At 42.8% G+C, this 24,623-nt stretch overlaps 1 protein-coding gene and 1 long non-coding RNA gene across 2 annotated transcripts in view; both read left to right on the top strand.

Moving 5' to 3' along the window:
• LOC109324304 overlaps positions 1-7,733 on the top strand; it is a 10,135-nt gene extending 2,402 nt beyond the window's left edge. Inside the window, exons 2-3 of the long non-coding RNA XR_002104898.1 lie at positions 1,173-1,176; positions 7,578-7,733. This is a non-coding gene — a long non-coding RNA (uncharacterized LOC109324304). The remainder of the gene's footprint in view (positions 1-1,172; positions 1,177-7,577) is intronic.
• Positions 1-24,623, top strand: part of TCERG1L (transcription elongation regulator 1 like) — a 228,811-nt gene that overhangs the window by 6,004 nt on the left and 198,184 nt on the right. The gene's annotated exons all lie outside the window — the stretch shown is intronic.

Consider the following 24,623-nt stretch of genomic DNA (forward strand, 5'->3'; position numbering starts at 1 on the left):
TGGTGAACAGACTTTCCCTGAGTCCCTGCTGGTGGCCCCTGATAAAGTTGTAGGCAGCCACAAGATCCCCCCTCAGTCTCCTCTTGCGGAGACTGAAGAGATTCAGGTCCCTCAGCCTCTCCTCATAGGGCTGGCCACGGAGGCCCTCAACCATACGAGTGACCCTCCTCTGGACCCTCTCCAGGTTCTCCACGTTCTTCTTGAAGTGCGGCACCCAGAACTGGACACAGTACTCCAGCTGCGGCCTGACCAGCGCTGCAGAGAGAGGGAGCAAGACCTTTCTGGACCTGTTAATGATGCCCCTGTTGTTGCATGACAGGGTGCGGTTGGCTCTGCCTATTGCTTTGTCGCATTGGCGACTCATCCATCCTGGAGTCAATCCTGACTCCAAGATCCCTCTCTGCCTCTGTGCTGCTGAGAGGATCAGCCCCTAACCTATAACCATAAGGCTGGTTCCCTCTTCCCAGGTGCAGCACCCTGCACTTGTCCTTGTTGAACCGCATCTTGTTCAGATCTGGCCACTTCTCCAACTTATCCAGGTCTACCTGGATATGGTCCCTGCCTGCTGGTGTATTCACTTTACCTCACAGCTTCTATTTGTTTTCCTCCTGTTCCCTATATACCTAAAGAAGGACTTCTTATTGTCCTTGATTCCTGTTGGTAGTTTAAATTCAGTTGCCTTAGCCTTTCTAATTTGCTCCCTACAAGTGTGGGCTGTTGTTGTATAGTCCTCCTTGGGGACTGTCCCAAGCTTCCATTGTTTGTATGCCTCTTTCTTCTTTTTCAAGAGGACCATGACATCCCTATTAAGCCAAGAGGGCTAACCAGCCCTTCTGCTACCTTTCCTCTGCATGGGAATGAACTTCTTTTGTGCTTCGAGGATTGTGTCCTTGAGGAATGACCACTCTTCATGTACTCCTTTCACCTTTGGTCCCTGGTCCCGCAGGGCTTCCCCTACTATTGCTTTGAGCCTGTTGAAATTCACTTTTCTAAAGTTCAGAACTTCAACACTGCTAGCTGATTTGCCTGCCTTGTGATGGACAGTGAATGTGATGGTTTCATGGCTGCTGTTGTCCAGGCTACCTTTTATATTCAAGTCACTCACCAGATCATCTCCTTTGGCAAAGACCAAGTCTAGGAGACCATTACCTCTGGTTGGCCCCCTTCCTGAGTTAGGTAGAACTCTTGGATACAGGTCAGGAAGCAACACGATCAGTCTGACTTAGCCGAATGTTCCTCCCAAGAGATGTCTGGGTAATTGAAGTCGCCCATCATGCCCATATCCTATGCAGGCATGGCCTCTGCCAGTTCTGAAGAGAACTCCAGATCAAGCTCCTCCCCCTTGTTTGGTGGTCCGTAGTATACACCTACAGTTAGGTCTCTCTCACTGCTCCTCCAACCCCCTCCCCACTGTAGTTTGACCCAGAGTGTTTCGAGCCACTCTTCTTTGGAGCCAGTGTTGGACTCCAAAGAGGTGTACTGCTCCCTCACAGAGACAGCTACACCTTCACCTTTCTTCCCTACCCAGTCCCTTCTATGCAGGGTGTAGCCCTCTATGGCTATGTTCCAATCATATGAGGAATCTAACCAGGTCTCCATAATCCCTATTAGATCATAATACCCACTGGAGAGTAGGAGGGTTAGCTCCTCCTGCTTGTTCCCCATGCTCCAAGCACCTAAGTCCTCCAATTGAGACCTTCAATCTCCTGTCACACTGAGGGAGAACCATTCCCTCAGTTTTTGAAAAAGTGGCTCTCCTATTGTCCCCAACTTTGGAGCTTTCTTGTGCGCTGGTCCCTGGGCATGCTCCAGTCATCGTTTCCCCATCCCTGGTGATCTTTGTTTAAAGCCCTATCTAGAAAATTTGCCATCCTGGTTGAGAACAGAGGTAGATGCCATCCCTTCCCAGGGTCAGACCAATTGCTTGCCACATTACAGACCCAATGTTCAGATCAGCATGGACTGTGGGGTTTTGTTTTGTTCTTTTTGACTTTCCTCTGCAGTGAGTGAGGTTTTTTTGGAAGGAGGAGGAAAGGGGGGAAAGAAATGGGAGGAGGAGAGAGGGAATTGGTCCTCTTCCTTGAATTTCTCAAGTGCATTTTAACACAGTAGTTGACTTTGCAGTGTCAGGACATTGACAGTGCTCTTGTTCCTCTGCTTTACCTGTGGAAAGTTAGGTTTCTTGTTGTTCTGGGACATTCTGTAGTATATGGTTTAGATAGAGATGATCCTGCCTTGAGCAGGGAGTTGAACTAGACGACCTCTTGAGTTTCCTCCCAGTCCTACTTTTCTATGATGCTATATTCCTATTATTCCTCATTGTTTCTCTTCTTTCTATGAAAAAGAAAAAAGAAAAAAAGAAAGAAAAAAATGAAGCTCTGCCAGTTTTTCAACATATTCATTTTCTTCTGTATTATCCTTGCCCTTTGCCTTCTACCTATTGTGTATCTTTTAAACTGTTAGGTCTGTTAGAATAAGTTCTCTCTCATCTGTGGTTGTACACAATGGCACTCTAATTTTGATTAGGACACTTGCACACTATAACAATAGAAACCATTGGTACCAGCAACTTCAAAAATTGATAACATACAACTGAGATCACAAGTGTTTCCTAAACTTTCATTCACTGAAGTGCTGGAGCATGTATGCACACAAGAAAGAACCATAAAAAGAGTGGGGGAAAATGACAAGTTCACAGATTGTCTGATCTCTCTAAACATAGCACAAATAGGCTTGAGAGGCTAAAGGTTGTCAATTTTGTTTTCAAAAAGTGTGTTTTCAGTGTTTTTTTTAACTGTGGCTCTCAGCAGAGATTTCTCTCCAACTAAAAAGATGCAAAAATTGTTTTTCAGCAAAAAATTAGTATTTGTTTTCTCACCCTTTCAAGGGCCCCCTCTCCAATTACAATAGCTGCTACATCTTCAAGCTGCCAACTACTGTTACAGAAAGGCTGGGTACATGGCTAGAAGTGTATTGCTGAAACCCTTTTCATCTATAATGTTTTGCCTGCCATTGCAACTGTTCTCTTTTTAAGATTACTTTATATCCGGATAGGCAATCTTTTGCTGGTCTGGGATGTCTTTTGCAACTTGGCCTCCTGCTGTAGGCCACACGTCTTGTAACAGCCAGCTGCCTGTTCTTACCCTCCCCGCTGATCCCAAATCCCTCTGCAGTGACAGTAAGGGCAGACATGGAAGAATAGCAGTGGAGGGAGAGTGCTGTGGAGGCGATAGGTGGCACATTCTATCTCTGTCAGACCAATCCAGTGTGCCAGATCAGACCTTCTTGGGCCAAATCATACCTCTGTACAGGCCAGATCTGGCTCATAAGCTGTAGGATACCAGCCCTGCTGTAGATGCAAAAAAATAAAAATAAGAAAGAAGGAAACAAAGAAAGGATATGGAGGTGGTGATCAGGTGTACAAGTTTGAAACCATAGAAAATGGAAGCTCTAGTTAGATCACAATTGTTTTCCTGATTTAAAAGGGCAAGGGGGAATTTTGTCCGTTTAAGACATGCATTGGATATATACTTAGCAGAAAAGCAGTTCCATGTGGACTTTTTAAAAGATCTATATATTTTTCAACAGCATGATAATTGGCTAAACAGATATGAAGAATGTTATGCCAAGTTCTTCAATTTAGTTGAGGTTTCTAAAGTTTGTATTAAAAAGACAAATGTAAAGAATAATGGTTTGCATTGCTTTCAATGGGAGTTAGGTGCCTATCTCAACTCAGAGTATTTAATAAATCTTACTAAGCACCTCTTTGCATCTTAGGATGCCTACATACCTTTGAAAATCCAGCCCTGAGTTAAGTATTATATTGTGTATAAGTATTTATTATACAACGGAAACCACTGAAATTTATTTGTTGAGACCTTTGAGTGTAAAAGTTCAAGATCAGTAGATACCATAGAATTAATGAATTTCTGCAGCCATGCAGTTTGTTTTGGGCTTTGGAGTAAAAATACACATGGTGTTTCTCTGGTTTTTGTTGCATACAAAGGTATTTGTCAGGTTTTCTCATGCTTTTTGCTATGAGCATCTATTCTCATCGTGATCATATAAATGCAGTTGGCAAGGCTATGCTGACTGAGTCTGATCCAAAACCTCCATGCAATAGATTTTGGATGAGACCCTCTATAATAGAGGTGGGCAAAATGTGGCCCACGGGCCAGATGTGGCCTCCCAGGCCATTCTATCCAGCCCACGGGGCCCTTAAAAAATTTAGAAAATTAATATGCATCTGTCCCCAGCTGCCTGTCATGCAGCCCCTGATGGCTTGCATGACAACTCAGTAAGTGGTGCTCCTCCCAAAATAGAATCATAGAATCAGTGAGTCAGAAGGGACCTAGACAGATCATCAAGTCTGACCCCCTGCCATGGGCAGGAATAATTTCCCTCCCCTGCTCTATAACAATCCTGTACTATTGAGATAGTTGCAAAGATGTCTTTTGAGTGACTGCCTGCACTTAAGGTGCCAGTTCAGTATTTTCAGTATTTCTTATATAATCTTTATCATTAGCATAAGAAACAATATAAATATTAAGGGCAATTAATTTATCTGACTGATTCAACTGTAGGTTACATGCCCTAACCACCTTTGCTGACTGCTTCTCAAAAGTTTTCACTTCTGAAGGCAAGAAGCTTTTGTGATATTTCTGATGGACTAGCTGTATAGTTGGGAGAGTTGTTGAAGAAGCTTTTGGGCATCAAATCCCTTTATAGCTAAGAAAGAGCACTTGATTCAGCTTGTCCAACAGCTCTTCTATCTATATATTTGGTCCTTTAAAAGATATGACAAATACTCCTTGCTTCTTATATGAGAAGCATTTCACAAAAACTCCTTGCTTCCTGGACAACTGTGACTACAAAAACACTCCAAGACTACTTCACTTCTAAAGTTATTAGCAGTAGTCTTAGGCCACTTATATTCTCAAAGTACAAGAACCCTAAGAAGCAAGAACACAATATGAAGTAGTTGTCCAATAGTTGGAAAATGCCTTCACAAAAGAGAGTACTTTTGCTGGGAATAAGCACTATCAGGGGCACAAACCCTGGTTTGATGAGGACTGCTCTCAAGCTAAAGATGATTTAAGAGATGCCTTGGAGCAAAACAAGTCTAAAAATGACTGTGTTAATTTCCAATAGATCAAGAAGATTAAAGCAGTCTACCAAATTGAAATATAAGAAAAAAAAACCACAATATCAAATGAGGGTATGGGAGGAACGTGTAGGTGCAGGGAAAAATAATGCTAATCAAAGTTTTTGGCAAATTATAGCCAAAGGGACACAATATTTTAGTGTAATTCCTGATGTGTATATCCCTAAAGATACATGGGTCTTGTTTTTCAAAAACAAGTTTAATAACTTAACTGCTGATAGGGAAGGAAATGGTAGTGTTTTGTTGAAGGAAATGCTACCTGTTAAGCAACAAAGAGATCATTACCTCACATCTGAATCTCAAGCAAGATCATATGTATCCTAACTCAGAAATGGAAAGGCCCCTGGCCTTGATTTTCTCCCCCCCAGAAATCTTCAATTCCTTAACTAGCCATGCCCCATTCTGATCATAATTTTAATATAATTATTTTAGAAGGAATTTATCCAAAGTATTGGAATGAAAACATAAGGGTTCTTGTACATGTGACGAAAATTGCCATTTTGTGTGGCTTAATGGCATCCCACTTTGCTCAAAACTCACGTATGTGTAATTTAAATGACTTTGCGTCATCATAAACTAATCCCCATCCCAATGTAGTTTAGTTTAGGATGATGCAACTTGGAACAGTGCAGCCATTAATCTGTCATGTATACATAGTAATTCACTGAATGACATGTGGTGAGCTCCTTTGTCCATTAGGTATCGCTACAATTTTTGTGTGATGAGCCCCCTTGTGCACCAAATATCACTACAATTTGCATGTGTTTGAGTGTAATGAGTGTTTTAGGAGACCCTTGGCAGGCCAGGTGGGAGCCCTGGTGACTGACACCAAAACTTGCAACAATCCCAGAGCATAGCTCTTCTGTGCCCAGAAAAAATCCCCAGACTTTGCCCAACAATAGCTATGAGGAATCCCTGCTCCCCTCAACCCTGCACCTCTAAAGCATCCTTTTTCAGCTGGCTGCAGCATAATTGTCCCCCTAATGCCATTAATTCAGTCACTGGCTTTACATAAACCTAACAAACTGAGTTCTGTGAGTCTGTGTGAGCGTTAAGCATGCTAACTCTATGAATAGCAAGTGAGTTCTGTCAGCGTTCATTCCCTCACCAGCTATGTCTGAACGGCTCAGCAGTTCAGAATGTGTCCTTCTGGAAGTGGTGTCTTGGCACCTGGGTCACTGGGTTGTTGTGCCATGCCCTGATAGGGAGCATGTTGGCACCCATCAAGGGCCTAATTCTCAGTACGTGGACATTGGGTAGCCTGTTGCTGTGCCATGGCATACACAGGGCTAAAAGACCTAGTAGAGCTAAAAGACATCTAGAACAAGCATGCCCATAAAATACAAAGTTGCCAGTGGTACAGAGCCCCCCTCCCTGCCTTTACCTTGCCTGGCACCAGAATATCTGATGTCCAAATTTTGCTCTGCAATGGCAGGGTGGGAGGGAGGCAAACCTCCCTTGGCCCTGTCACCTCAAGACATACCAGTTGAATTCATAGCTCCCCAGGGTACCCTGTATTGACCCAAGAGGTTCGAAATTCAGGGGAGAATGGAGCCGACAGGGGTGAATAGGTCTAGGTCCAATTGGACCTTCACCAAAACAAAGCACCTGGTATGGGTTCTGGGTGACCCTGGGGTCATGTGCCTAATGCCTCTGTGGCCTGCAGACCAAATGGCACATCTACCTTGATGTTGCCAGGAGAATGAGTGAGCAGGAGCACAATAAGATGGCAGTCTAGCGTCAAGGCAAAGATGCTGTGGGCTGCTTTCCACAGGGATATCACCAAAGCACAGTGGCAGGGCATTTGAATGTGTGACATGGCCTATTACAGATACGTCCAGCTGCTAATGGAGATATTGGATTGCCATGAATGCACAGGGACAGAGGTCTCCAAGGCATCCTCACCTGCTGAGACATCACCAGGGATCTTGGTTTTCCCTGATAAAAAATTGCAAATTCTCTGATAAAGCCCCCATAATCTGTGATTTAAATAAAAGGTCCACCAGCCCTGCTGGTGCCCCTCACTCCCCCCGCCCCCACAGCTCCCTGGCCCTGATGGTGCCCCCTGTCCCCCAGCCCAGCCCTGCCAGAAGGGGCCCCCAGCTGCCAGGGCTATGGGGACAGGGACCCGGGTCAGCCCCCTACCCCTGGCAGGAGGCTGAGGCTGCTGCAGTGGAGCAGAGCATGGAGCTCTTCTCTGCCTTCTCCCTGAGGCAGGGTAGGCTGCCTGCTGCAGCCTTGGGATCCTGTCCCATTGCCCTCCCCCGGGGCATCTGGAGCCCAGCCACTGTGACCTAGCACTGCAGGGAACAATGGAGCTGTGAAGGGATCTCCTTGCCACTGCAAGCTCCATGATTCATGTGTTGGAACTGAAATGTAAGGAACAGGGTTTTTATAATGCCCTATTAAAAAGCCCTACCTATTCAACCCCCTTAGCACAAGCAGGTGGTGCTCTGAGAGAAACCGTAACTGTTGTTTCCTGCATAACAACATGATTTTGATGAATCCTGATGGAATCTGCGAGGAGAACCAGATGCTGTTGGATGCCCTGGAGGTGTCCAACCAGAGAATGGAGACGCACAATAATTCACAGATACTGCTATTGAGTGCAATGCAAGCTCTGATGGACCTCTTACAAAAGTGGCAACACAGGGTATCAGCTTCTCAGGCCTTGCTATACCAGTCAACAATCTGTGAGCTGGAGTTGGAGAACTGAGAGGAAGCTATGGATCTTGAGGCTGATAGGGTTCTGTGGATCAACCTACAGAGCAATGAACACAGGGTCTGAGTCACACAGACAGCTATGACTGGTGGGAGCACATCATACTGTTGACTTGGGATGATCAACAGTGACTTGAGAGCTTCCACATGAACAGGGAGACATTTGTGCACAGTTTCACTGCCATCACTGCACATTGAGCACCAGGACACTGTCATGTGTCAACCCATCACACCAGAAAAGTGGGTGGCCATGCTCATCATGACACTGGCTACCCCTACCAGCCTCCACTTTGTTGGGAACCAAATCAGCGTGGCTCCCTACACAGCTTGGGTGGTGATATGTGAGGTATGCCAGCTGCTTCAGGACATCATGGCAAACAGCTTCATCTGCCTCAATAACCCTAGGGAAGCTGTGAAGACTTCAGAGCCATGGGATTCCCTAACTGCATGGGTACATTGGACAGCACACACATCCCAGTCCTATCCCCATACCAGGGGAGCCAGTCATTCACCACCAGGAAGGGATTTGCCTCTGTGATCCTCCAGGCCATACTTGATCACTGAAGATGGTTCACTAACATTTATACAGGCTGGGCAGGCAGCACGCATAATGTGTGTGTCCTTCAAAATTCATTGCTGCCTAGCATGATGGAGAAAGGACAATATATGCCTGGGGTCCCTGATGCAGTGATCCAGAGTCTTGCTGTGCCCCTGCTTATCATAGCAGAGGCAGCTTACACCCTCCTGCCCTGGCTTATGAAGCCATATGGAGGACAAGTTACTGATTGGCAAAAGGCAGTATTCAACTACTTCCTCAGCAAATTCTGGATGACTGTTGAATGCACCACTGGCCATCTGAAAGTATGGTGGAGGTCACTGAACCACAGGCTCAATGTGGAGCCGGAAAACATTATGTTCATTTTGGCAGTCTGCATGCTCCACAGTATTTGTGAGACCTGGGATGGGAGGTATTCAGTGAGTCCTTGTCTGAAGAAGTACAGGAGGCAGTGGTCAGAGGCATGGGCAGACAGGTCATGGTGTCTCCTATGATCAGCATGCAAATGTTGATCAGGGAGGCAATGTACAAAATTGCCTGGCTGCACCCGTTCTGGCTGGTACAGATGGAAATGGTGCGATTGAACAACGATAAACGCAGTTACTGTTGAGTGTTTCTATAAATAACATTTAAACATTCATTCAACACTTCTGTTTGTCTCATGAGTACTTTACCTCTAGTTGGGGGGTGTGGGGGGAGGCTGTGGTGAGGGTGGATGTGGGACCCAAACAGAGGGGTGCTGAGCAGTGTCTGGGGACGGAAGGGAAACAAAAACCCCCAACAGTGCAGGAATGTGAATGCAGGATTGTGAATGCAGAAAGGGGTGTTCCAGGCAGCTTCCGGGATTGGGACCTCTTGTGAGATAGTGCATGGAGTGCATTGTCGGAGTTCCAGTTAGTGCACCACAACACTCCAATATGTGTGCAACGATAAATATATATATAAGAAATTTACAGGGTGCAGACTTGTGCCCATATTATAAGCGCTCGGAGAATTTCAGCACCCTGTTTGTAGGGCTGATTGTTTGAATGACATAAAAAATATGGATTTATGCACAAAATAAAGTTTACTTGATAACATAGAAATAGGAAAATAAAAAATAAGAATAAAAATTAAGGTAGGAATGAAAAGAATAAGAACAAAATACGAATAAAACTTTAAAAACTATTTTTGTAATTTTAAAAAAAAATTAAGAATATGTGTAAAATACATTTAAAATTAATGAAATTAATCAAATGACACTTAATTAAATTAATTAAATCACACCACTTTTGATCATCTGTACATATTAGTGAGCTGTGAGCTATAGACATCACTGACCTATAGCAGGAAATAGTGGTGTGAGGCTCCCCCTGCTATAATTTTGTATGAAGCTATCAGTGGGGTGGATTGTTATGTGGCACCCCCTGCAGTCATTTACTGTGAATAGCATACTGAGCATTTTATGAGATTTCAGACTGATGACATGCAAACAATGACAGAAAAATAAAACCCACCCACTCAGCAAATGATGGGGGTTTTCTTATTTCCTCCAGGTGCAACAATACTTCTATTTTATCTTCTGTATACAGGGCCTAGATCCTTTGGTAAGGGAAACAAGTTATGTTTTTTCCTAATGTATTGTAAAGTCTGCCATATAGAGTGTAGTCTTTTTGAGTTTGGTTGTGAGTTGAATATACCTGCTTCTGTTCTTACTCTTGTTCCCTTCCTTGTTCACACAAAGGTTAATGAAAACTGAAAGCCTTTCCTGAAAGAATTAGCTATCTTGGGTGATCATTGTCTTCATAACTGGCTCTCTAGTCTAGTGGAATTATTAGGGCTGCCTTGCAAGTCTGTGAGAGTTTAGTTTCCTTTGAAAAGCAACTATTTCTGATGTTTTAGAATATCACCCCTGTTAGAATTACAATTATTTTAATGTTTTGCGACAATTTGGCATTTCTTGTTCTCAAAAGCTATTTACAGGCAATGCTGTCTCTTACAGGTGTTCATTTTTTGTTAGCATGCTCAAGATTTTTCTGTAGAAATTTCAAAGAACAATTATTTCATTCAGCATACTGTATATGAGAGATTGAGCCATAGAAATGTGTTCTCATCTCTTAAAAAATAGAGATTTCGCTGCATAAACTGAAGTCATGAAAAAGATTTTATAAGATATTTCCAAATTCTTGATTGTTGATTATAAGCAATACAAGCAAATGTACAAATAAGCTACAGCAGTGAGGGCCAGCCTTTTTGGCAGGCATGCCACAAATTAACCCTGCATACTTTCTGAGTACCATTCTGATTCCCTTTCCTTGCCTGATCTGCTGCTATGCCTTCTGCTTCCTGCCTTATTTGCAGCTGTGCTGCCTGTCCCCACCCCAGTCTGCTGTGTGCCACATGCAGAAGCTGCTCTTGCCACTTGTGGCACATGTGCTACAAGTTGCCCACACCTGACCCGCAATATGTCTTATGCTGTAGGAGCATAGGGGAAGAGCAATTAAAGCAAAGTATTTTGGTTCCATTTAAGCAGACACTGCTCCCATCTCCTTGGTGCCACTAGCAGCAGAAGCGGTATGGCTTCTAGTTGTTGGAATGAGGCTGCATCTAAGTTTTGGGGTATGTGGAGTGGCGGGGGTGGGGAGTGGGACTTAGAGCTCTCTCTCTGCCCCCTCTTCCACCCTGGCCTGAAGAGCAGCCACCTACCTTCCCAGCATGCTTCATGTTTTGTGTGCTGGAAAATCTGTGTGTTTTTGTAATGTAATGTATGTATTTATGTAATACATAAATATATGTTGTGCTTTCCTGCACAGTCAATGCAGAATGTCAGGGAAAACACAGATTTCTTTTATGAGGAGAAAGAATTACAGAGAATAATAAAAACAAAAAGAGGATTTGGGGGGAGGAATAAATCGAAAGGAATGGATTAGGAAAGGGTATATAGGTATTTTGGAAAGGATTGAATCCCGCTTGCTAGGAACAGATTAACAAGTAGGAAGTGGAGCCGTCCTGATGCTCCTGATGCTGTTGGAGGACACAGCTCAGAAAGCTGACAAAGGCATAGTTGACAAAGCTCATTTCAAACAATGCTTTTATGTTCTTTGTACATCCCTCCCCCAGAGCATTTGGATTGGAAGGGACCTCAGGGAAGGATCACAATCACTGGCCAGCTACACATGTCAATATCAAAGCAGTCCTTTCCCCTTCTTCCTTCCCTCTCCTTAGTTTGTATTTCCCTGCAAGCCCGACTTCGAAACTCAAAACTCTTCAAAATTTTAAAAACGTTTTGAGTGCCCTCATTTCATTTCGAAGCCTTGTGTTTCATTTTGGTTTCAGTGTTTCCAGCTCAAAACTCGTCAAAACACCTTTGAAATGAAAGATCCATTGAAATTTTGCATAGCTCTAGTGGTCTATGCATGCTTTTCTGGAGCATGATTTGAGCCATGGGGTCTAATCTGCAGAACTACTGAGCACTCACAGATGCAACTGAAGACCACAGGACCTATGTTTTGAAAATATAGTGGGTTATATAACACTGGGCACATCTATATGTGTACTTTAGTGTGCATTAGTCTACTTTAATGTGCATTAAAGCATCACAGAAAAACCACGTGGTTCTGCTAATGTGCATTAAAATAGGCTAATGCATCTTTTTCTGGTACCTCATGATGGAGGTACTAAATTTAATATGCATTAGCAAAAGCTAATGAATATGAAGATGCACCCTCCATATAATCATTAGAAGGAATATTCAGAGTTATCTAGTTTACCTGCTTCCACATATGCAGGATGTACTATACCTAACACGTCTCAGACAGAAGTCTATTCAGCCTTGTCTTGAAAACTTCCAGTGAGGCTTATTGTGCAACTTCCTGAGGTAGTTTGTTCTATTTTCCTAACAGTTGTTATCCAACATTGAATGTGTCTAATGCAATAGAAATATCATTTTGATTTTATGCTGTTTTTCCCTTATATATTTATGTAATATGAGAGTTATATTTATGATCTTCATACCAACTGTCCTAGCTTTGTTACAGTACCACAGAGAAGTTAGTTCTGTTTGTTTATTTTCTGCAAGACAAATTTCAGAATCTCACAGAGCGATGTTTCATAGTTTCATAGTTGGTAGGGTTGGAAGGGACCTGAGCAGATCATCTAGTCCAACCCCCTGCCATGGCAGGAAAGAGTACTGGGGTCAAACAACCCCAGCAAGGTGTTCGTCTAGCCTCCCTTAAAGACCCCCAGGGTAGAAGCCAGCACCACTTCTCTTGGAAGTTGGTTCCAGATCCTAGCCGCCCTGACAGTGAAGTAGCGTCTAGTCTGAATCTACCCTCTGCCAGCTTGTGACCATTATTTCTAGTCAATCCTTGTAGTGCTTGGGGGGAACAGGGACTCCCCCAATGCCTGCTGGTCCCCTCTGATTTTTAATCTATGTATTGTAAATGTTTTAAGAAAAGGTGGAAAGGGACAAGACTACTATATAATTTCTCTTGCACATAATAAAAATTGATTTTAAAAGACCAAAACAACTAAGACACAAAAGCATGATATTTTCAAACAAAGGCATGCTTGAATATTCATTTAGGAAATCATCCCAGGCAGTTTATTGTTTTATAAATAGTCCTTTCCAAAATTCCAAGCATTAGTGAGATACTAACTATAACTCATAGGCAGATTCGGACCACAAGGCTTTTCCCAGTCTGGATCCAAACCCATCTCCAGTGGCAAAGCAAGTGGTGTTAGCGTTGGCAGAACAGTTAACAGAGCCATTGTTCATCCCCCACAACCTCTCCTCTTTCCACCAAAATGTTTGCAACAGGGGTTTGTACCCCAGATTTCACTGGTGAGCTCTGCCCCCAAATTTCTAGGAGCCCTATGGACCAGATCCAGCCCGTGGGACATTTCATTGACACATCTGCTTTAGACAGTACAATGTGTGGTTAACTTTGGTAGCTTTAACTTGAACATTAATTTTACAAAAAGAATGAAAAAGACTACTTTTTTATCTTGTAAATTTGTGCAAGGTTGCTCTGTTGGGACAGATAGTTTGATTGCTTTCTTCCGTGCAATCTCACAGACTTCCACGCCAGTAAGCATTGTTTGCACAAATGATTCAAACTAACACTATTATCTTAGCATGAAAATCGATTACATGAAGTGAACCAAACATGCCTCATTGTGCCATAGACCTTTGTAGTGGAAAATATAAAATCACATTATTGATGTGTCAAGAGAAACTGCACTGAAGAGTAGACAAGATTTTTTTTAACGGGTTTTTAAAAGGTTTTTAAAACCTGGATAGACAAAGCCTTGGCTGAGATGATATAGATGGGGATGGACCTGCTTTAAGTAGGCAGTTGGACTAGATGACTGGCCTCCTGAGGGCCTTTCCAAGCCTAATTTCCTATCATTCTAAGATGGGCCTGTAACAGTCTGGAAGATGAGGGAGATGGAGGTAGCCATTAGCTGTGGGATGCATTTGATACTGAGTGGGACAAGCTTCTGTCTTCCTTCTCTTTTGCTAAGACTCTAGTTGACTTTATTTGGGACTGGGATTTAAATTTTCAGTTTTCATCTCTGCAGTCATTGGTAGTGAATAACCTGCCCCATTATGCATTGCAGCAAGTTCAGTCAGTTCATTGAACAATGATAGAGCAGAATTAGAAGCTTTATCTTGCTGATAAAATAAGCAGTAATGAAATAGTTAATTAACTATGCCCTTTTGCTGAAGAAATCTATACTGAATCTCAGTAATGAAAAAGTTGCCATTATATGTAACCTAATTTGGGGCTAGTTATGGCCTGTCCAACTTGTGAACTTCAGAGGGAGTATAAGAAGTATTGCCTTCTTTAAGACATCAAAAAGCATGAGTGAGGCTTCAAAAATCTCTAGATTTGTCCCCTAATATCATAAGATGGTTTTAATCATGTTTTTCAGTCTAAGGTTTTATCTCCCTTCTGCTCTTCTACCACTGTGAGTAATAATTTCAGATTGAAAAGTCAATGTCTAAGGCCCTTTTTGAACATTACAGGTATTGCTTAATAACCCTTGGAATGGGACAGGAGGGTGATTTTGCAGCTGCAATCATGACTGCAGGGTCATGGATCCCTTCTTCTCATCCCATATGGGGAGGGAGCTAGAAAAGTTGCCCTGAACATAGGTGTCCCACTTTACCGCACCTGCCTGGATAGCCACTTCCAGGTGGATCACTCAAATTATGGTCAAAGCACAAAAATGCCCTTTGCATCTTGGAATGTCTGAGCCTTTCTAAATGACTTGAATGCTGGCAGACCTGAATGTAGATTGGCTACTGTCGCCCGAGAACTCTTGTGATATAACATTGATATTACTACTCTCATTGAGATCAGACTTGCAGACAAAGGTCATCTGAGGGCAGAGTGGGGGTGGAGGGAGGGGGTGGCTATACATTCTTCTGGAAAGGAAAACCTGGAAATGACAGGAGAATATAGTGTTTGTTTCACCATTAAGAACCAGATTGTCAGCTGAATTACTGAATTCCCTCTTTGCATTAAGTAGTCCTTCATGATTCTCCACCGCCAGCTGATCAGCAATTTGTTTGCTACCATAATCAGTGCGTATGTCCCAACAATTTATGCTGAGGAAGAACTGAAAAAACAGTTTTATGCTGACCTTGATGAAATCTTCTCTGTCCTTCCAAAAGAGGATTTGATCATCCTCTTGGAGACTTCAATGCAAGAGCTGGCTGGGACTTTAACATATGGAGGGGCACTATTGGGAAGGAAGGAGTGGGCAACGACCGTGTCATTACTAACATTATCTTTAGACAATGTGATGGGTACAAAACAACCCTTTCTCAAAACAATGGCACCTCCTTGCGACTACATCATCATAAGACTGCATGATCTAAAAGAAAGGAGCCGATAACTGCTGGACTAATCATTGCTTAGTGAGATCAACCATGTCTATCATGCTTGTACTGAAACATCAAAAACAAGCCAAATCAGTCTGAACACAGTGCAACATCAAATGCCTTCAGACCCCTGGACACCATGAAGCCCTCCAAACATATGAAGCCCTTCAATTTTAGGATTGAAGATGATAACACTTCTGTTGAGGAAGATTAACAACCTCTAAAAGAGACCATCCATGGACTTGCGGTGAATCAATTGGCTTAATTACCCATTGCCATCAGGACTAGTTTGACAAAAACAACACCGAGATCGAAGTCCTTCTCAATCAGAAAAAGAAAGCTTTCAATTAATTGCACAATTATCTTAAGACCAGCTACACGTGCAATGTACTTATTACACAATTTAAGGCTCCAACCAGCTATAAAGTTAGACCTAAAATATGTGTGCTAACTGCATAGCTGGTTGCTACTAAGCTTTAATTTTCACATTTAACAGGGTCGCCCCTGTGGCTGGAAGCCTTGTCAGCTACATAGGGGTGAACCTTGTCCAGCCAAGGCTGCGATTCCCACAGCTGCTCAGGAATCTCAGCCTAGCAGCTGTGGACTTTGCATCGTGGAAGCACTCCCTCGATGCTGGGACCCAGAGTTGCATAGTAGCAGATGCTATTGCTAGGTCCCTGCAGTGTGCCTCCTGGTGATCCTTTCACCCCGGTGGTGTATGAAACCCCCAGGGTGGGAGGATCACTGCAGGGGAAATCCTTCCACCCCAGGGGAGCATGAAACCTCTGAGGTGGGAGAATGACTGCAGAGGCAATCTCCCAGTCCTGGGGATGTATGCAACACTGGGGTGGAAGTATCTTCTCTGCAGTGATCTCCCTGCCCTGGAGGTGAGTGGAGTGCCCCCACAGCTAGGAGTCCCTCAACTGGTGGGTATGGGGCTCCCAGCTGTGAGAGCCTGCTTGCCAGTGCAGAGGGAGCCCAGCATTGGGCTCCCCTCATACCGGCAAAAAGATGCGATGGGATCTAATGCTCAATCACACCATTGTGCCTCCTATCATGCACATGTAGCATGGCAGTAGGTGCAATTGTGTGAAGCATGTATTAGATTTCATCATGCCTTTACCTGCATGTATAGAGGGGGCCTTAGGCAAACAGATGCCTACCTCTCCCTTGCTGCTCACATGCTTGCCGCATTTGCCCCGATGGAAGTAAACTGTCATACATGTCCTTAATTCTTTCCTCTCTTCTTTCTTCCCACCTGAGCCCATACACCTTTCCTGAACCAGGGAAATAAAATGCAGCCTGAAAATGAACAATATCCATCTAAAATACAAGGCATTCTCCTTTTATATTAGTTTTTCAAATTATGTTTCAGTAAAGATTTATGTGAGCTGCAAAATCTTTCCATTTAAAAATGCCTCTACAGCATCAGAAAACTTGGTAGAAAAACTGTAACCTGAGCAATACTTAGCACTGTAATTATATTTGCACTCATGTGATATTACTATTTTTAAAAAAATCAATTCTCACATATTAACATATTTCAAAACAAGTTAAAATCGTTCTCTTTTTGCTGTGAATCTTCAGCAACCACATAAATATACATTCTAATAAAAACAATGTAAATGTAAAAATTGTCTGATAACCAAAATAATACTTAAACTGTCAAATAATTAAAGTTATATATATATATTTAAACCTTTAATTATTCTTCCCTGCTGTCCTGAAACTTTTCTTCTTTGCCTACATCTCAGTAGGAAGGAAGTCTCAGGGGCAGTGGGGAGCAGAATTTTGCCTACCGTTTGAAAACTTCAGGAGCTTCTCATACCATTCTTCAGATTCTTCATGCAGGCACCAAAAGTTTCCTGACACATGATTAATTTGCAAGTTTTTGGCCTCTCTCTCCCTCCCTTTTTCTCCCTCTCCCTCTGCCTTCTGTCTAACCTAGCTAGCCAGGACTGTCTCTTGTGACACTTCCATCAGCCACTTAAGGCACCTAAAAGCAATATCTTAAGCATCCAGATGCTAATACAAGATTTCCAGATCTCTGCATGGCTGATGATATTGTGTGCTATGTCTCTTTCTCCAACAGTGAGGTTGTAAGTAAAGGTAAGCACCAAAGCCAGAAGCTGCAATTTCTGTCTGGCTGCTTATTTTTCTCTCCCTTTTTAGGTAAGTGCACTTTGTCCTATTTGTCATTAAAGGAGTAGGGTCAGATTCCAACAAAAGCAACAGCACAGCAGCTCCAATAAATTTTGCCTAATTTCTCCTTTCTAAAAAAGAGAAAGACATTAATTCTCATTTTAATGCTATCTAAAAGATTTTCATACAGCAAGTTATAAAGACTTGACAACTAAAAGGAAAGGGAATAAAGGATATTGTAAAATGAAAGCTGGCTTTTAATACTTTGTATTTTAAATGTTTTAAGACCGCAGTAGTGTAATGAAGGAGGGGGCACAAAAATAGCAGTAGCTGAGCTCTTGGTCTGGCCACCACTGCTGCTGTCAAGTCTGGTTCATGCTTGCCTTGCTTTCCAGCTATCTAGTGGCAGTATTGGCTCTTCTGTTCCAGGACTAGGACTGTGCTGCTGCTGCATGCCCAAATCAAGTCTGCGCTGCTCCCTGACATGCTCCATTCAGGCTCCACTGGTCACTGCCCACCTAGATCACCCCTGTGTCACTGCCCTACTCCCCCACCCACTGGCATCAGGTATGTATAGCCACCTGCATACTCAGATTGGTCCTTTACCACCTAGCTTCAGGCTCCCCTATCCCTCACTCTGTGCCCCTCCCTGCTCTCCTGCTCCCCACTTATCTGCAGCTACCGAGCTTTGTCACTCCGGGACAAAAGACTTTGGGGAGATGGACTGTCTGCATGGGAATGGGGGGTGGGAAAGGAATGTACTGGAATACCAGAGATCCGTGAATTGCTAGTACTGGCCCTCTAAAGTAGCCTGATGTTATTGCAGCACGAGCTGCGTAACAGCTGTTAGAGATACTCTTTGCCCAAAGAGGCATATCCCTGAGATGCTCAGAGGGCAGTTAGCACAAGTTTTTTTCCACTTCAGGGTGCAAATGTTTGCATTTTAAGTGCCTTTAATATGGTGTAAGGGTAACATGCAACTGCACCCTCAGTTACACTAACTGATAAGAGAAATTAAGTTCAGAAGTGTCCCCGGGAACATTTAGTCCATACCCTTCAATACATGAACAAATGCCATAAGTTGTATGGCAGTTCTTGATATCTTAAAACAAAATATCAGATATCAAATAGAAAAAACCCTCAAAGTCTTAAAAAATGCAGTATGCTACAGGAAAAGAGAAGGAGAGACCAGGAGGATTGCCAGCAAACATTGCTTGTAAATGTTTTCCCTCCTTTGGGTTCTTTTTTTTTTTTTTTTTGGTATCTTTAATAGAAGGTTAAAAGATGTTTAATGGCGGCTTTTGTCTTTGTACTAAGTTTGCTGAGGTCTCTGGACTTAAAACCCTCATTTTTTTAACCAATTAGTGATGCACAGTGACAGGGTCATGTTAACACTTTGACCCTCTGAGCTGGTTTATTCCATTAACATTAACACAGCAGAGAGAAGCAGGCTGCAACATCTTTACTTCATATATGCAGGCTTAAATGAATGTACTTTGACTCTTTGTCCTCAGCCTTCATAGGTTGAGGACAATGTACCCCATCAGGGAGCATATGGGCAATGTGTATAACATGTCACACCTTATGCCTTCCCAGGGTGTGCTCTATAATGTGGGATAGAGATTGCCAGTTGACAATCAAGCATTCAGTCTCAAAGGGCGTGTCTAGATGAAATGGGGGCCCTAAATTGAAGTGGTGGGTTTTTAAAAACACCTCTTTAATTTAGGACCAATTAAACCCCTGTGTCGTGCACACACCCTGCTGACTTACCTGCCTCTCCAGCAGTGGGGAGGGGAGGGCAAGCTGCCAGCAGGTGGAGCAGTCCCTGGTTCTGCTGGGGACCTAGTGCTTCCCTCCACAGCAGCAGTGGGCCCTGCCCAGGTGGCATCCGCCCACAAGCCCCTGGGTCAGGAGGTCCCAGGGGGCACCACAGCTGCAGAGGGAAGCACTGAGCCCCCATGCAACTCAGGCAAGCAGGCAGTCCAGGGAGGGAATCAGGCTCACTGCTTTTCTTGGGTGGAGCTGCTTTCCCAGGTTACTGCCAGGCTGCTTGCAGGGCTTCCTGCAGAGGCGTGGAGCTGCACGGAGCCCAGTGCTTTACTTTGCGGCTGTAGGTACAGCAAATTAAAACTCCTCAAAGGAGTTTTAGTTTGCTGCGCCCCAAGCCATATAAGATGCATTACGCTGCTGAATTTCCTACAGTGGCTGGAATTAATGCACAATATGCTGCTAAAGCATGGAAAGACTGACACCATTAAAGTGGTTCAAAAGCATTAGCTCCTTTTAAAGTGTCGTGCACGCATGTCCCTTTTTTGTCTACAAATGGCCAAAGACTTCAACTGAAACAAACAGGGGAGCTCACATCTGTTAAAACCTCCTAAGTCAGGCTGTCTGTTGATTCAGGCAGACATCACTGCCTCATATGAAATTCTGTTCATATTTTTAAGGTTTCATTACAACCCTAAGTGATAGAGGCTTAATTCGTGTTTTAATCAAAGCCTGAATTCTGCAGCATAGTCACCAGATGAATCAAAAAAGAGAGGTGTTACATGGCAATATGCATGGCTGCATAATCACAGCATGGCTGTTATCATTGTGTGATATCTCGCTCTGTGTTTGTTCTATCTATCTATCTATCTATCTATCTATCTATCTATCTATCTATTAATTTGAACTACCACACAAATAAGGAAATATGCAATCAGAAAGGTAGTGCTAATTTGTTCTGTGATTTATAGTAATGAACCCATATTTTCTTTAAGAAAAGTATTCACCCCTTTGTGTATAAAACATTAGCTTTAAAATTCAATAAATAAATTAAGAGCTGCTAGTATTATAAAATTACAGGGACTTCGGGTATTAATTTTTTTATAACTTCAATTTTAAATATTTTTCATGACTTGTGAGTATTTATTTGATGTATAAATTGTACATAATATTTAGTTTATTTTACTTTCCTATTAGTTTGTGCTTGATTCTTCTCACTATCAAGGACTGTGTATCTGGCATTCATGTGACAAGAACGCTATTATAAATGCTTTAGAGAGCTTGAAAATATGGCACTTGTTTTATAGTATATAGATATAAACCTTACATGTACTTATCTGGATGTATTTAGATCAAAATAGGGCATCTCTACACAAGATGCTACAGCGATTTAGCTTGATGCTACAGCAATGTCCTATGGCAGACATTAACTGTGAGGCAGCTCATTGCTACTGTGCAGTTGGGTCGAAAATGACCCATGTGCCACTGGTACTGCACAGTACTGGTGGGCATTGTGCAGTCATTTAGTACTTGCTGAAGCAAGTACTAAATTACTGTGCAGTACAAACAGTCCATTAGGGCTGCGCGAAACAGCACCATTCTGTTTTGACTTCCATTTCAACATTTTGACAGGAAAGTGTTTCGTTTTGTTTCAAAACCGCTGTTCCATTTTGTTTTGTCAAAGCTGTTTTGCCCATAGGCTATAATGGAGAAGCATGAAACTGCCTATAACTTTGTCATTTCTTGTCTGATTCAGATGGAACATAGAGATGGTATCCCCTTGTGAAGCCATGAAGGTTACCAGATTTCAAGTAGGTAGGTGCAGAGGTTTCTGGGAAACTGCACCTCAAAGTTTTGAAAGGAAAACTCATGTCACGTGTGTGTGTTAAGGTGAAGCAGGGGGAAAAGTGGAGGGATGGTAGTCCCTGCTCAGACCACAAAGACTGGCATATTTCAAGGAGATAAGCACAGGAGTTTCTGGGAAACTGCACCTCAAGCTACTGACAAGCAAAACTCATGTCACGTGTGTGAGTTAAGGCACAGCAGGGTGAAAACTGCAGGCATGGTAGGCCATGCTGAGGCCATGAAGCCCACCAGCTTTTAAGAAGATAGGTGCAGGGTTTTCTGGGATACTGCACCTCAGGCTGCTGACAAGCAAAACTTGTGACATGGGTGACACCGTGTGTGTGTTAAGGCATGCCCTAACTGGTGCTGGGGCCTCTACGTGGCATGGTAGTGTGCCCTAATGAGGCCTCCTCCTCCCCTACAGCTTCAGACTGGTTCACCACTTTAAATGACAACAGGTAATATCTTAGTAAGCAGCACAGTAGCATCAGCAGCATCTCAGGCAGCCAAACTGTCACAGAGCCTTTCTTTCATCTCCTGCAGGAGTGTCTCTCCAGCAGCTGCCAGAGAAGTCTTCCTGCCAACCCCAGCCCTGGGGCTTAGATGTGCCCAGGGCCCTGCGTCCTTCCAGTTAGGTGCTAGGGCTGTTGGTCTAAGGACAGGGCACAGGCAGACAAGGTCCTTACTTTGGGTTCAGTCTAATCTGGTATGTTTTAGCAGACCAACTGAATAGTTAGTTACAGAAATATATCTTAGCGAGCTTTCAGATTGAAAAACCCTTTGTCAGGCTGAGAAGGCACCTGCAGTTGGTGTGTGTGATCTTCCTGGATGGAATGAATAGTAAAGAAGCCAGAGGCTGGCATGCAATGCAGACAAGAAAGCCAGTCAGTGAAAATGGAAACGGAGGCATCAGGGGTTGAGGGACAGGCTGGAGTGGGGGCGGGGAGAAGGGCAATGTAGCAGCACAGGTAAAAGTGGAGAGGTACCTGTGAAGGACACTGTCATGCTGGTGCTGCTGCTGTTGTCATGGTGGTGAGGCGTGCGGGTGGCTATGTCTGGTGCTCTTGGAGAGGATGCAGTCTCAGGCACAGGCAGTAGCACTGGCACTGCTCCCCTCCTTGCTGCTTGTGGAAACCTTGTCCCTACTAGTTGTGGGAAAGAGGCTGCATCTCAGTTTGGGGGTGGTGGGGAACTTACACCTCTCCTCCTACCCCCTCTTCTGCCCCTGCCTGAAGGCTTGCCAGCTGCCTTTCCACCACACTTCATGGTGTGTTTCATAGTGTTTTGCTTTTATACAAATATAAAAATGTATCTGCATTCCTATATAAATTCTGTAAGGTGTGTAGTTGATGCTGCATGGTATAAATGTACCTGCATTCCTATATAAGTTCTCTAAGGTGTGTAGTCTATGCCGCAAGGTATAAATGTATAGGAATAAAATAGAAATGTGTCTCCCTTCCTATATAAATTACATTCTGTAGTGTAATATCCAATATAATTATAAAATTGAAAAGAATAAATCAATAAATATAATAATAAAATAAAAGGGTCTAGAAGAAAGCAAAAGGTATTGTGGAATCCCACTTGCTAGGCTAGCAAGTGGAAAATCATTCAAATCAATGCTAGTAGTAGCCTTCATTGTCTAATGCTTCTAAGCTGCTGGAAGACACAGCTCAGTAACTGTCAGACCCAAAGAGAGAAAGCAGGCGAGTTCAAACAATGCTGCCTTTTATTCTGTTTTTCCATTCCTCCCCCAGAGCACTGGGATTGGAAGGGACCTCAGGGAAGGATCACAGTCACTGGCCAGCTACATAGTCAATATGAAAGAAGTCCTTGCTCCCACTTCCCTCCTCTTCCCCTCCCTCTCCTTACTTTCTGTTTCCCTGTAGGCAAGCCCGGCTTGAGCTTCAAAACTTGAAACGTTTCAAAACTTTCAAAATGTTTTGAGTGCCTACATTTCATTTCAAGGCTGTTTCAAAGCCATTTGTTTTGTTTTGATTTAGCTGTTTCAAGCTCAGAACGAGTCAAAACAGCGTGAAAATGAAACAACCAGCAGAATTTCACACAGCCCTCATGCCCATAGAGATGGACATTGCACCAAATCTATTTGTATTAGAATGGTGTCTTCTGTATATTTCAAGTGAAAACAAAAGACTGCAAAGTTAAAGACTAAGTAATTATTTTCTCATCTAAGTGAAGGCATCTTTTTAATACATTAAGAAAGTCCCTGTTAGTCATTTAAATAGATTATTCACTGGACTCTACAGCCCAAATGAAATCAAAATTAAAAGAAAAGTCTATATATTTCACCAATGCTAATGAACAGAATTACAGGAAATTATAAATAGCACTATACTTATACATTTATATAATTTCACTCTCTAAGAAAGCTAAATATGTAAAAGGAGTTTTAACTTTCTAATTCAGTTGCAGAGTTTACTCTCCTCTGCAAATTACTTAATTTTGCCTTTTAATTTCTTTTTCTATAGAGCTTGTGGGAAAGATATTTTTAAAAGTCTACAGTAGGAAGTATTTTAAAAAATGACTAAAACACTGTAACAGTTTGTACAACAGTGCAGCACATTTTTAAATGAATTATTTTGCACATGGGAATATTATAGCACAAGGAATACTCCTGCCCTCCCACCCCACCCAAGAGAAGAATAGGAATAGTCTCCATGGGTATATGACCATGCACATTTCATTGATATCTGAAACCCACTTTCGTTCATTATGGAAGAAAATATTGACTTTGACTGTTACATGGTCATTAAAAATATTAATAATTAAAAGCCAAATTTAATTTAATGTAATTAACATCTCCAAAGACAAAGGAACTTAGAGTTTGTGGAAGATATTTTGGAGGCAAGAGTAGCATGTGTGGTTGTGGACAGACAAATATACATTTCAGCGACTTTAAAACAGGAAGAGGAACCCATGCTCAGGGACATGCATCAACTTTTAGCATCTAACTTACATCTGCATGATCCTGTAGCAACACAAGTGAACAATGTCATCCTAGTCAGGCTCTAGCCGGAGTGTTTTTGCAACACTTGCATCACTACAGAATTATGTAGACTCAACAGTTGAATGCTGATAACAGCTTGTATTAGCATCCTTTGATATTAATACTATTGCTCTGTCTGTCTACGCCCTAAATTTATCTCATTTTCTTGACTGTTTGTCATGAGAAAAGCCAATATCAGTGGAAAGAGTATGGTCATGTGGATCAGAGGAATCAGAGTTTGAAAATGGGGCATAATTCATAGTCCGGTCTATAGAAAGCTGATAAGTCTTATATTTCATTAGAAGAGTGGTTCACACTTTATACCATACCAGGTAACAAGAACTTCAAGAGGCTAGTATAGAACAGAACTGGGTCAGATTGTTATGAATCACATGGATCAGGGGTAGGATATCTATTTCCTATACAGTTCAGGGACCTTACGCCTATGACCCTGTAGCTAAATAGAAAAGGACATAGAAAAGAAACAGTGAGTTTTCTGTTCAGAGGGTGCATCTACACATTTACTGCTGAGTTGACTAATTAACTCTGC

Source organism: Crocodylus porosus, unplaced genomic scaffold, assembly GCF_001723895.1.
Source record: "Crocodylus porosus isolate Cpor-Errol unplaced genomic scaffold, CroPor_comp1, whole genome shotgun sequence".
In the NCBI taxonomy this organism is placed as follows: Eukaryota; Metazoa; Chordata; order Crocodylia; family Crocodylidae; genus Crocodylus; species Crocodylus porosus.